The sequence below is a fragment of the Chiloscyllium plagiosum genome, unplaced genomic scaffold, assembly GCF_037043375.1.
Source record: "Chiloscyllium plagiosum isolate Xiang-an unplaced genomic scaffold, Cpla_swu_hap1 HiC_scaffold_8, whole genome shotgun sequence".
Taxonomy (NCBI): Eukaryota; Metazoa; Chordata; class Chondrichthyes; order Orectolobiformes; family Hemiscylliidae; genus Chiloscyllium; species Chiloscyllium plagiosum.
This window is the reverse complement of record NW_028270146.1, coordinates 24,339,052-24,353,658: the sequence shown is the minus strand read 5'-3', so window position 1 is coordinate 24,353,658 and position 14,607 is coordinate 24,339,052. Positions and strand designations below refer to the sequence as shown.

Here is a 14,607-nt window from a genome sequence, read left to right as displayed (position 1 = left end):
ATTAATTGTCCCCCAGACTTCCATCCATTTAAAGGAAAAAAGTCATACAATTGTTCCAAATATCCTGTTTAAATTGGTAGTGGTTTCATAGCAAAAGCAGAGTGTGTTGGCATGTTTCCATAAACCATTTTCAGTTAATTTTAATTTAAAACAAATTCAGATCCCATGAGCTAACAAATAAAAGCAGTGACTTATCAGGCTCTTCAGTTTAAACATACTGAAGGTCTCAAACTTTCCAGGAAGACTAAGAACGAAGCTCTAAACTGCCAAGATCCACAAGCTGGTTGTGGGAACTCACGCCAGTTGGTGCTGTGTAATTTAAACCAGCTGTCAGCAACACAGAGCCTCCATTTGCATTTCTAAATGTACTTTGAGAGTGAAGTGCTCATTTTTAGCATTCCTTGTCCAATTGGCTTAATACTGAATTAGAAAGGAGCTTGAACGAAACTAAGCGCTGATCATTTCGAGACCAGTACTTTCAAGATAAAGGGGACAACGTGTGGAAAAGGCCATCAGCTTTTTGCAAGTTCAAATCCAGCAGCCACATAAATCTCGAAGGAGCTTATCAGAGAGAACAGGGAAATACAAGCAATTTTGCAGAACATCAGACCTCTGGATTTTTGATTCTACTTTTCAGAAATATAAAACACTTGAAAGATATCAGGTTGGTATAATGTATAAACTTGTAATAGATGTCTGAAAACACTTCATTATCCAGGTGAACACAATTACTTCAGAAGATTTTAAGTGTAATTTACTCTATAAAGCAGTATATTTAATTGAATATTAATGGGTAATGCAAAAATTAATTGATTGATTGATTAATCAATCTCTCAGTCATCCCATCATATAACATTTTAATCTTAATGACCACAGGGTTATCAGACACTTTGAATGTTGCATTTAATGTATTTTGAATAACTAAATTCCTTGTATTGACCTTGATGTAAAGCAAGCATCATTGTAACAAGCAAAATAAAATAGAGTGGATGCCGGAAATCTGAGATAAAAACAGCATTTGAAAATGCAATTGATCTAGTATGTGAGAGAGAAAGATGGAATAAATGCTTTAATGATTGCTCTGCAGAACACAGTCTGAGGATCAGTTCTGAAGAAGTCACGTTTAACTTGAAATGTTAACCCTGTTTCTCTCTCGACTGATGTTGTCAGACCTGTTGTGTTTTTCCAATATTTTCTGTTCTAAACTAATGTTATATTTGGTTGCGCATTGTTAATGAACAAAAAGTATGTTAATTCTCCACAGCCATAACTTATCTTAGTGCTTCTTTCTTCAACCTAGGAAGCTGTAATGAAATCATTCAAGGGTTTTTCCAGAACCACTTAGGAATCCTAAAAAATCCAATCATTGAATGCTCTGTGGGATGTAACTAGCCTTGGAAGTCAAACCTTTGCCCACAAGAGGAAGTGATCCATCATTGAAACTGCTTCTTTTACTGACCCTCTGAGAACTTAGCCATCAAGAGGCTGTTGTTCCATGACAATGATATCACTGTAATGAATTAGTTCAGTTTGATATGCTTTTTTAAATCTGGTGTTAGTTTGGAACTGTTAATTTTATTCTTTTTAAATGATCATTATAATGCTATCTTTCCTTCTTGAACTAACCTCCTTGTATAATTTCCAGGATCACGTTTCTGGCTGTATTAAAGTTTGGAACATTAGTTATTTTCAAGTTCTTTGGCACTATCTTTGGATTTAATGAGCCATGAAAATTTCCACTGCAAGTCCAGTTAAATGAATGTTTACCAACTCCAGGTTTTTAAATGACTTCTTACAACTAATCTCTGTGCTGTTCTAGCTTTTAAAGTGGCAGGGCAGTGGTACAAAACATATCACCTCCCACTTCTAAACAATTTTGTCTCAGATTACAAACTTGGGTTGTGAGTTGTCAATAATACTATGTTGCATTAATGTTAGGATTGGCTAATCCATCAGTACTGGCAGTGACATTGTGGGCATAGGTTTGTCAGTATCTTGAGAGCTGCAACAAGTTTCATCTGCTTTACCTGGGAATCACATTTTAAAGAACATTCATTGATAGAGTACCTGTAATGTAGAACAAGTCCCAGTGTGTTTCAAAGAGCCCTAAACAAATAGAAAGTAGAGAGCTGAACCATGAAAAAAGGATGATCAGTCCAATTGTTGTGTGATTCTATGAAAGTGTTAAAGGAAGAGAAAGAGGAGCTCAGTGAGGATATTTTGGCATATGAGACCTGAACATCTGAAAATATGGTTGCCAGTGATCAATGTAACACTGGTAATGTTAGAAAGCCAGAGTTGAAGTAATACAGAGTTGTAGAGCTGGAGGAAATTACAGAGACATACAACATAGAACATTACAGCATACTACAAGCCCTTCGGCCCTTGATGTTGCACTGACCTGGGTAACCAATCTGAAGCCCACCTAACCTACACTATTCCATTCTTGTCCATATGCCTATCCAATGACTTTAAATGCCCTTAAAGCTGATGAGTCGAGTGCTGTTGCAGGCAGTGCGTTCCATGCCCCTACTACTCTTTGAGTAAAGATAATAGAACATAGAAAGCAGTGGGATTGGTAGAGGTGGTACATCATTATAAAAGGCTTTGTGTGTGGGAATAAGTTGGAGACATTTAAGAACCTGGCGACATTGCTGTGATGTGTGTGTGAGAGCGATGTGCTGTAGGATAGGGTACAGTGAGTGCAGTACATGTTGCTTGCCAGGAGCACATTGGAATAGTTAAGTCTGGATTTTGTTTTCAATGTTTTAACTTCTTTTAAATAGATCCATTTTATGAAAGTGCTGGTATCTAGACGTGATTGGAGAAACAGAAATTCAACTGTTCACTGGTTGGTATCCATTATCTTAGCTGGAATTTCTTGCTACAAGCCACAGTGAAATTTGAATGCGTCCAAATAAACTTGGTTCAATGCATTCTAATAAAAATGTTTTCAGAAAGAAAGGCTTCAATGTATGCAGTCTTGCTCATATTTTACTCAGTGCAATGAAAGCCAGTTAATTGCAACCAATGTTCATAGAATCCCTATCTTGTGAAAGCAGACCATACCAACCCTCTGAAGAGCATCCCATCCAGACCCATCCTCTCCCTATAACCTTACAGTTCCTATAGCTAATCCACTTAACCTGCACATCTTTGGACTGTGGGAGGAAACCGAAACACCCAGAGGAAACCCACACAGACACGAGGAGAACGTGCAAACTCCACACAACATTCACGCAAGGATGGAATTGAACCCAGATCCCTGGTGCTGTGAGGCAGCGATGCTAACCACTGAGCCACCCATTGCCCTAAAGGAGGAAATGTCACAGCCACATTTCCGCATAACACAATCCCACAACCAGGAATGGGTATGAACAGACAATGTGTTTTAGTGAAGATAGATTGAGAGATAAATATTGACCCAGATACTGGACAGAGCTTCCCTGCTCAACTTTAAAATAATGCATTAGGATTTTAATATCCACCTGCGAGGAAGAGCACAATAGGATTCTGTTTAACATCCTATTCAGTGGGTGGCACACCCTAAGAATACAGCACTCCACCCCCCACCCCCCTCCGCGACCTTCCCGCATCCCCTGCCCCCATTCTGCCTTGATGTTTTGATCTACATTTCTGCTCAGAATCCAAGATCTTCTGATTGAGATGGGGTAAGGGTGTGTGAGAGAAAAACCAACTATAGCTGACAACTGAAAACAGGTAAAATGCACTTTCACAGATGGTCTTTAGCTAGTGCCTCAGCAATACTAAGAAACAGGAAGGTTTTGTTCCCACACTAAACATTGTTGTGCGAGTGAGGGGGCAGGGGTTTGATAGAACAAGAGCTGGAAGAGGTTCGATTTTAAACATCAGTGTAGCTTCACAATATCTGCTGTAAAATAATATATTATAATGCACAAAATGATAACTTTGAAAGCAACTTTTGCTGCCTCTTCGAGTCACATGCATTTCTCTCCCTTTTGCCTAAGGTAAACTAGCTGATTGTAGTCCAGATATCACTGGGGGTGCATCATCAACAGATAAAAGTATATCTGATCTGATAATCCCCCTCAGTATGGTATATAATTTAAACTGGTTCAACAGTGTAGGGAGTAATGATTGGCTTTTTGGTAACATACCACATGCACGTGGTAAAACAATTCAACTGGCCAATGTCATGTCATTATTTGAACCGAATCAACCATATCAGGAGCCAACTATTCAGTATAACATGCCAACAGAGTGGTTATGTTACTGGGCTAGTAATCCAGTGGTTTGGAAAAATGATATAGTAATTTGTAAGTGGAATTCAGTTCATTAAATAAACAGAATGAGTGCAGTTTTGTCCTTCCTATTGGTGGCAAAGAAGCTGGTAAAAGGGATTTGGCACATTTCCTCTGGCACATTTTTGCCACATCACCAATTAAGTGCTGGATGAGAAGGCCCATTGTGGGCTTTCTTGACACACCAGCAAATAAAACCCTGAAATGATCAATGAACAGCCATTTAAGGACCTCAATTTGCCACCAAACTGATTTTCTGCCTTCTTGAAGGGCAAGACAAGTGCCTGTTTCCTGATTGGGAACACAGGTTGTCCTGTCTGCTGAGATAGGGTGGGGCAGGAATGGAGGCAAAGGGATGGCTGCTGAATCCCCCTCCCTTGTCTCTGATGCCCAATCACCCTCTCCCTACCATTCCCAACCCATTGAAAAGTGAAAGGACCTAGAAAGTGCCAGACTCTGATTGGTTGGCAGTTTCTGCAAAGGTGGACTGTGTTAGGGCAATATTTCACCATTCAGCTCCTAACAAGCTGATTGGAGCTTAATTCAGCAAGTTATCTTCGTAGTGACAGTGGTGAGTCAGTCAGTATTGTATACGTGCGCTCAAAAATTTGACTAAACATCAGAGAGCCATGACCTTCGTATTGGTGATGATTACCATGCAACATCACAAAATAACCAACAGCGTAGAAGTGGCCATTTGGTCCATCTAAGCTGGTTCACCATATAGTTCACTGGCTTAGCCTATCCCTGTAGCCCTGTTGGCTTATTTCCCCCAAATGTCCATTAAATTACCTTTTGTTGCCATTTATTGTGGCCACTTTCACCACTCTCAGAGGTAATGAGTTTAAAGTAATTCGTTGTTTAAAAAGCAATCTATGGCCTCACGTCATTGTACTGTCAGCTAATGGAATATTTTATATCGACCTTAATTAAATCTCTCAAAATCTTATATGATTAATCAAATTGCCACCCAATTTCCTTCATTCCAAGGAGAAAACCCCCTGCTTCTCCATTTTAACCTTATGGTTAAATTCTCTCATCCCTGGAACCAAGTTACATCAGAATGGTATTAAAACCCATATTTGACCACTAGCACTGTCTTTTTTTTTACTTTGCCCTCTACTTGCTTCAGAGACCCAAAAATAAATTAAAAAAAGACGAATGAAATATTGATCTTTGTCTCGAAAATGAAGATGGGTGTGGGTGGGAGAAGTATGGAAGAAGCAAGGAAGTTATATTTCAGATGTGGGCTGCCTTGGCCAAGACCCAACAGGAGAACTGCCTTCGATTGTGGCCACCAAACCACAGGAAGGATAGAAATGTTTTACCTTGTTCGGAGTGCAGCGCTGAATCACAATAAGGGAGATGAGCTGAGCTGGTTGCATGCTAGTCAGATAACATTGTTTCAACAAAAACAAAATTTAAATCCCCAAATTGTGCTTGTAGTGGCCAACTGGAATTGCTCACATGTTTATTTACATCTGTATCAGTTTCTGTGGGAGAGAAAACTTTTGAAGAATCTTTATTAAATTATCCCAGGAAAATTAAAGATTAAATTATTGTGACTAACCACTTGCAGCTGTTTGTTACATGTTGCTGCCTCATGCTGATAAATACCTTAACACTCAAATCCTTTTATATAATTACTTATTCATTAGACAATCATAAATGATACATTATCTAATAAGCTTGCTTGCTACAAATACATTTTATTTTATAACAATGAACTGTGTCTTCTCCTGTAGCTATATCAATGCACCACAAATCCCAGGAATCTATCTATTTGGCTTAAATTGAAATCATGTTGGTATGCTTAACTTGCTCATGCTGATAGTTTATTTGTTGGTGATTAATCTTTTCAGACAAATATTCTATGTCTATGTTTCGGTTTGAATTTGGGTAAATGTTTTTGGAATTTTTTCTGAAATTCAGTAGGGTAGAGGATTCTAGAAATGCAGTTAAAAATGTGGAGGGTGTTTTTATCCCTAGGCAACAAAATCATGGGACCAAATGGGGTGATGTTGGTTTGGTTTATCTTAGTTCACTTAGTATCACTACTGCATCTGACTCGGAGGTTATGGGGGTAAAAGTCCCACACTAGATCAAATCACTCAACAGGCACTGGTATCCCAGCACCAAGTCACCCTTTATTTACTTGTGCATAGTATTTGACACTGGTGTGGCATCCTCAGAGCCAGCTCTCAGATGAACACTCTCTGACACTCCTGTTTATATCTGTCAGCCAAGGCCCCCTGATTGGACTAGGCTAGCTGTCCCAATCAGGGATCTCAAATTCTATGACGTCACCTGGCTGATCTCTTTACAATCACTACACTAAACAATTCAGTGGGGGAGCACTACACTGTTACTGGTATTGTCCATCAATAGGATGTTAAATTAAGAGTCTACCTAGTGTCTCAACTGGGTTCAATTTCTAGTGGAACAATTTAAAGAGTAGGGAATCACCTCAATTAACACTACCAAGAAGACGTTATATGGTCATTGATCCCACCACTCTTCGTGTGATTTTGCTGCTCACTAGACAACTGTAATTCTAACACTGTGATATGATTCCTCATGAAGAACTCTTGGCAAGAGATGTCATAATTGTTAGTTTTAGGGACTTTTTGCAAAAATCCAGATGTGGATTGGTTTCTTGGTGGACGATTGTATATTGCAAGAGTTATGAAAGTCAATTTTCCTTTTGGGCAAAGTGTCTTGAGGGATCCTGATCAGTGCCACATACCTAAGGTGCAATGTGATTATTTCACATTAAATCCTTTTTTGGCGCACTTTGAACTGGTGAATTTTAGAAATTCAACAGCATTCCAGATGACTCCTTTAGAGGAGATCCCAATGATGATATATGATGTTTGCTAGTAATTGCTCTATTGTTTAAGTACATTGCTGAAACATAGTCTGACCTACTTAATAAGTGCCATCAGTTGTGAGTAATCCAAGAAGTAAAAGTGTGGGTGAACCTTTAGAATCCCTCCTCTATTTTGCACCCCCTTGAGTGTTGTACCTCATATTTTATAAAGCTTTTATAAAGCATGTCTGTCTACCAGTAAGACTAAGACTACACGGTTTCAAGACCCCCCCCCCCTTCCTAGCTTACCCCTAATAAATGTACAATCTCTGGAGAAAAGGATGGACGAACTCAGATCATGACTCAGCTTCCAATGTGAACTGCGGAACTGCTGTGCATTCTGCTTCACAGAAACCTGGCTCAACTCATCCATTCCCGACTGCGCACTTCAGAGTGATGGGTTTTTTTATCCATCATATGGACTGTACAGCACCCTCGGGTAAGACAAAGGATGGACAGATTTGCATTTTAATCAACAACTTGTGGTGCATGAACATTGCAACCCTGAGCAGCCATTGCTCCCCAAATCTTAAATTTCTCACCATCAAATGCTGCCCCTTCTATCTACCACGGGAATTTACCGCTGCTATACTAACCGCTGTGTACACACCGCCACAGACAAAGGTTGAGGAAGCTCTGGATGTCCTGTACTCCACCATTAACACCCCGGATTTGGAACACCCTGAGGTCCTGGTTATTGTAACTGGCGACTTCAATCAAGCCAATCTAAGGAAGGTGTAGCCCAAGTACCACCAGAACATTACCTGCTCCACCAGGGGCCCAAATATTTTAGACCACTTCTACACCACTGTGAGAGATGCCTACTGTTCCATCCTGTGCCGTCTTTTCGGGAACTCTGACTGCAACGCCATGTTTCTTCTCCCAGCTTACAGGCAAAAGCTCAAGCAGGAGACCCCCTGCACGGATACAGGTCCAGTGCTGGTTGGAGGAGGCAGAGGATCAACTCCAGTGCTGTCTGGAATCGGCTGTTTACGATGTTCAAACAGTCCATAGGTACCTTGGACGAATTTGTTACCACCGTCACAGACTTGATCAGCAAGTGTGTGGAGGACTGCATACCGAGGAAGTCAATCCGGGTGTTCCCCAACAGGAAACCCTGGATTATTCAGGACTTACAGAACTTGCTAAAAACCAGGTGTGAGGCCTTCAGATCAGGACACCCACTCAAATATAAGGAATCCAAGTATGACCTTTGCAGAGCCATTAAGACATCCAAGGACCAATACTGATCCAAACTAGAGACCCAGACACCCGGCAACTATGGCAACGGCCGAATGACATCACAGGTTCTAAAAAGAGACAATGCAAGATAGCACATGATGACACATCCCTCCCAGATCATCTCAACGCCTTCTATGCTCGCTTTGAACAGAATTTCGGTGGAGAGGTAACACCTATTCTGACAGGTCTTGATGAACCTATAGCAACAGTCACTGCATCAGAGATCAGATCAGTTTTCCTTAGTGTGAACCCAAAGAAAGCGATGGGACCAGATGGAGTACCAGGCTGTGCACTCAGAGCACGCACATATCAGCTGGCAGATGTCTTGGACATCTTCAACCTCTCCCTGCAGCAAGCCACTGTCGTTACTTTTTTCACGAAGGCCAACATCATCCTGTGCCCAAGAAGGCTCATGTAGCATATCTCAATGACTACCGCCTAGTGACCCTAATTTCAGTGGCCATGAAGTGCTATGAAAGGCTGGTCATGGCATTAATCAACTCCAGCCTCCCCACTACTCTTGACCCACTCCAATTTGCCTATCGGACCAACAGATCCACGTCAGATGCCATATCACTTGCCCTTCACTCCTCACTTGAACATCTTGACTCCAAGAACAGCTATGTAAGAATCCTACTCATTGACTGCAGTTCAGCATTCAACACTATTATCCCTCGAGACTGATTACTAAACTTAGTGATCTTGGACTAAGCCCCACTCTCTGCAACTGAATCCTCAGTTTCCTGACGCACAGGGCACAATCAGTGAAGATTGGGGTCAATATTTCATCCTCACTAACACTCAACACTGGAGTCCCCCAGGCTTGCGTACTCAGCCCCCTACTATACTCACTGTATACTCATGACTGCGTCACCAAATACCAGACCAATGTGATTTACAAGTTTGTTGATGACACCACCATAGACGGTTGAATCTCAGATGGCAACAAAACAGACTACAGACGGGAGGTGGAAAATGGTGCACTGAGAACAATCTAGCTCTCAATGCCAGCAAAACCAAGGAACTCATTATTGACTTTCAGCGGGATGTTACTCATGCCCCCCTATACATTAATAGCACAGAGGTGGAACAAGTGGAGACTGTCAAGCTCCTGGGAGTGGTCATCCACAACAAGCTTTCTTGGACTCTTCACATGGATGCACTGGTTACAAAGGCCCAACAACGTCTCTTCTTCCTCGGCAGCTGAGGAAACTTGGCATGACAGCGAATACCCTTGCCAACTTTTATAGGTGCGCCATTGAGAGCATCCTACCTGGTATGGCAAATGTACTATTCAAGATCAGAGATGGTTACAGAGAGTGGTGAACTCGGCCCAGACAATCCCAAAGGCCAACCTCCCATCTATAGAATCCATCTACCAGGCCCACTGTCAAGGAAAGGCCACCAGCATTCTCAAAGATCCATCCCACTTTGGCAATGCTTTTCTACAACCTCTACCATCAGAGATAAGGTACAGAAGTCTGAACACATGCACCAGCCGGTTTCAAAACAGTTTCTACCCTCGTGTTGTTAGAATACTGAATGGACTCTCAAACTCTTAGCATTCGCCTGTACCTGTGTTTTGGTGTTCGCTGCTGTTTACCTATTATTTACTATCTATGCTACTTAACTCTGTAATCTGCCTGTATTGCTCGCAAGACAAAGCTTTTCACTGTGCCTTGGTACACGTGACAATAAATTCAATTCAATTGTACAGTGTACAATGTTTCTTATTTCATGTCATCTGCAAACTTTGAAATTGTTCCCTCCAGGCCATGAACTAGATCACATGTATATATCAGGAAAAGATAGGGTCTCAAAAAGACTTTTCGGGATCTCCACTACAAACCTTCCTTCAGCCTGAATAATTATCCCAATGACTTTTATTCTGTTTCCTACGACTCAGTCAATATTGTATCCATGTTATTAACGTCCCTTTTATACCATGAGCAATAACTTTTCTCACAAGTCTGATGGGGCACATTGTATCAAATGTCTTTTGAAAGTGCATACACAACAATGTTACCCTAACTGACCCTTTCTATTACCTATTTTAAAAAAACCCTTCAGCTTCTGAGTTAAAATGCTTCAAAAATGTGTGCTCTATTTAATCGATTCACCTATTTCCATGTGTCTACTAATTCTATTTTAAAAAATTGTTTCTAGAAGCCTCGCTATGTCTAAACTGACTGGTTTGTAATTCTGGGCTTATTCTGACAAACGTTTTGAATGAGGACACGATGTCTGTTACTCTTCAGTCTCTGGCACTTGCTCTGAATTTAGAAAAGTCTAAAATATTTTGGTTAATGCCACTGCAACTTATAATCTCATTTCCTTTATTGTTCTTGGTTGCATTTTAACCAATCCATCTTCCTTATCAATTTTAAGTACCATATTCTGTCCAACATTTTCTCCCTATGAATTTTAAATCCTTCTAGTGATAGAATTTCTTCCTCTGTCATCATAGCACCTCCTTAGTAAAGACAGAAGCAAACTATTCATTTAACATCACATTCATGCCTCTTGCCTCTGTGCATACATTCTCATTGATGGTCCCTATTTGATCTGACTGCTCCTCCTGCCACACATTGACTACATGATGTGCCTATAGAAGACTTTGGGATTCGCCTTCAGGTTGGTTGCCTGCCTTTTCTCAGAATCCCTCTTTGCTTCTCTAATACGCTTCCTCCCCAGCCCTCAGAAGGTTTCTATATTTCTTTAGGTTCTCAATTGTATTTTTTTACCCGACGCTGTCATAAGCACACTTATTCTTTATTTTACTTTCTATTTCCTTTTTCATCCACAGAACTCTGGATTTGTTTGCATTCCCTTTCCATTTTGAGGGAATTTTGGCTGGATCTGTACCATTTCTTCATTTGAAGATAACCCATTGTTCAGCCAAAGCTTTTCCCACCAATCTTTTGTTCCAGGCTACTTGCCCAGCTTCATTCTTGCTGCACTGAAATTGTCTCTCCCCATTAATTATTTTTACTCAAGAGTGCCTATTGGCTTTTTCCATCCTCATCCTAAACTATATGGGTGCAATGATCACTGTCACTTAAGTTCTCCCACTAGCACTTGATTTACTTGGCCCACCCCATTTCCAAGAACCAGCTCAAATAAGGTCCACAACCTTATTCACAATAGTCCGTGTATTCATACACATGCAGAGTTATGAGAAAGTGAGGACTGCAGATGCTGGAGATCAGAGCTGAAAAATGTGTTGCTGGAAAAGTGCAGCAGGCCAGGCAGCATCCAAAGAGCAGGAGAATTGACGTTTCGGGCATAAGCCGTTCGGGCTCATTCCTGAAGAAGGGCTTATGCCCGAAATGTCGATTCTCCTGCTCCTTGGATGCTGCCTGACCTGCTGCGCTTTTCCAGCAACACATTTTTCAACATATGCAGAGTTATCCTGATTTAGACTCGCTTACTATCTCCTTTATTCAGACTTCACCTCCTGATTTATTATTTACTAAACTAATCTCTCCAAGTATTTTGTGCTCCCCAGTATTCCTCTCTAATATTCTCTCTTGTTCTCCACACCCCTGCCAAGTTGATTTAAAACCAACTCAATAGCACTGGCAAAACACCGCGTCAGGAACTCAGTCCCAGCTCTATTCGGTACAACTTATCTTGTACAGTTATCAATTTGCCTAGAGCTGATCATAGAACATAGAACATAGAAGAATACAGCGCAGTACAGGCCCTTCGGCCCTCGATGTTGCGCCGATCCAAGCCCACCTAACCTACACTAGCCCACTATCCTCCATACGCCTATCCAATGCCCCTTAAATGCCCATAATGAGGGAGAGTCCACCACTGCTACTGGCAGGGCATTCCATGAACTCACGACTCGCTGAGTAAAGAACCCACCCCTAACATCTGTCCTATACCTACCCCACCTTAATTTAAAGCTATGCCCCCTTGTAATAGCTGACTCCATACGTGATCCAGTCCCATTGTCTCAGAAATCTAAAGCCCTTCCTCTTGCACGTCTTTTCCAGCCACATACTCTGCTGCCTTACCCTCCTATGTGTGCACTCATTTGCCTGTGGCACTGGGAGAAATCCAAAGACTGATAAGGTTGTGGTCCTACTTGTTAGTTTTCTGATTGAAGGCTCACTTCCCCTTTCCTACCTAAGTAATTGTCACTGAGATGGACCACATGTTAGGTTGTTCATCCTCCCGCAGAAGAATGTCCTGCAGCTGCTGTATGACATCCTTCACCATGACACCAGGGAAGTAATATACCATCCTCTGTCTATTTCCACAGAGATGCTAGAACTAATGAATCCCCTATCACTATGTGTCCTTCTTCTTTCTTCCCCATTCCTTTCCTGTATGGCCAAACTGGTCAGGATGCCAAAAACGTGGCTCTGACTACACCCCCTTGAGAAACCACTGCCACAACCAGATTTCAAAATAGAAAACTAATTTCTGAACGGGTCCCAAGGCAACTCCGAAACTAACTGCCTTTTTTTGCTTGGGTAGCCCAGAAGTCATCTATTCCGTTTGTGCCTCTAGACCCTCAACCTCTCTGACCAGGCTATCTGTGAAACGCTCAGTCCCATGGATGTGCCTCAGTAACACCAACTGCTGTTTGAGCTCCAAAACCTAGAGTTTGGCAGCTCTCACTGTACATACAGTTGTTTAAGAGTTCACACGTTCCACTCAATCAAGCTGCGCTGCCATGTCCTCCCTAATGTTATCTTTACACTACTTTGGATTACTTTAATTTCTTTACTGTGTTGATTCTAACTTGTCCATATTCCTGGTGGTTAAATCTTGAGTTAATCCTGATTTAAGTTCAAGCATAGTCACTTCATCAAAAATAACATACCTTTCTAATTTACAACAATTTGAAGGACATGACAGAAACAGGGCAGTTTCTTACACTCCACTGACTTTGCAATTTTTTCACTATTTATTTTTCTTTTCACTCTCCTTTCAAACATAGTGTGGGCTGGTGATGAGAACTGAATAGTGTACCTCTCAGCCACCCAGTCCCAGGTAAGTGCTGTAATCCTTGTGCATTGGTGTCTGTTTATAGTCTCCTGCTCTGAGCTCCTCCCTCACAGGTCTGCTGCCTTTCGGACTATGAATTATCCTAAGAAAGCATATGCAGTTCATCTTTTGGATGGTACATACTATTCCACCGTACATCAGTCATGAAGGAAGGGTAGGTTTAAATTAGTGAATGGATAGATAGATTCCTACAGTATGGAAACAGGCCCTTTGGCCCAACCAGTCCACACTGACCCTCCGAAGAGTAACCCAAAACCCTATCCTATATTTACCCTGACTACTGCACCTAACATTATGGGCAATTCAGCACGGCCAATTCACCTGACCTACACATCTTTGGATTGTGGGAGGAAACCAGAGAACCAGGAGGAATCCCATGCAGGCACGGGGGGCATGTGCAAACTCCACACAGTCACTTGAGGTGGGAATCGAACCTGGGTCCCAGGCACTGTGAGGTAGCAATGCTAACCACTATGCCACTGTGCCACCCTTTTGTCCCAGAGGGTGTTGAGTGTTGTTGGATTTGTAGATAAGCAGGTAAGTGTGGAGTATTCTATCACTCTTGTGTCTGTTGAAGGTGAATAGACTTTTGGGAATCAAAGGGTGAGCTACATGGTACGGAACTCCCAGGTTCTGATCTGGTCTTATAACTATGGTATGCGTATGGCTGGTCCAATTAAGTGTCTGGTCAATGGTAACCCCCCTGGATGTCAATGATGAACGTTGAAGGTAGTTGATTAAATTTTCTCTTTTTTGTGATAATCATTGTGCATCACCTGTGGTAATAAAGTGCTTCAGTTTTTGAAAATGTATTAAAAGGCAGGGTAGCCTTTGTCTCAGAGGGGTCTATGCCTGCTCTCTTGTTAGAGGGAGGTGAATGCTTGTAGTTTAATCTGAGGACCACCATCCCTAAGGTGTAGGGTGAGGTTGAGACATTACCTTCATGGTGACTAGAGTGCGCGTGAGAATTGAAGCCAGGCTGTTAGCGTCACCCTGCATTATAAGCCAGCATCTGCAGTCCTCACTTTCTCCTAGTTGATTATAAGCCAGCAGCCCAGTCAACTGAGCTAACCAACCTCCCAACACAATGCATTAGATCATAAAATGAATGGAGCTACATAAGTAAACTTCTTTATTGTTCTAAGCTTGGGAACTGGAACATCACAACAGAAAATGGAAGCTGGCCTT

At 41.6% G+C, this 14,607-nt stretch overlaps 1 protein-coding gene across 2 annotated transcripts in view; it reads left to right on the top strand.

The window, feature by feature from the left end:
• Window positions 1–358: 358 nt before the first annotated feature.
• fbln5 (fibulin 5) overlaps window positions 359–14,607 on the top strand; it is a 92,985-nt gene continuing 78,736 nt past the window's right edge. Inside the window, exon 1 of one of the 2 annotated variants that reach the window (XM_087989659.1) lies at window positions 359–664. The gene's annotated coding sequence lies outside the window, so the exon portion shown is untranslated. The remainder of the gene's footprint in view (window positions 665–14,607) is intronic. The other variant, XM_043698461.2, reaches the window with a different exon arrangement.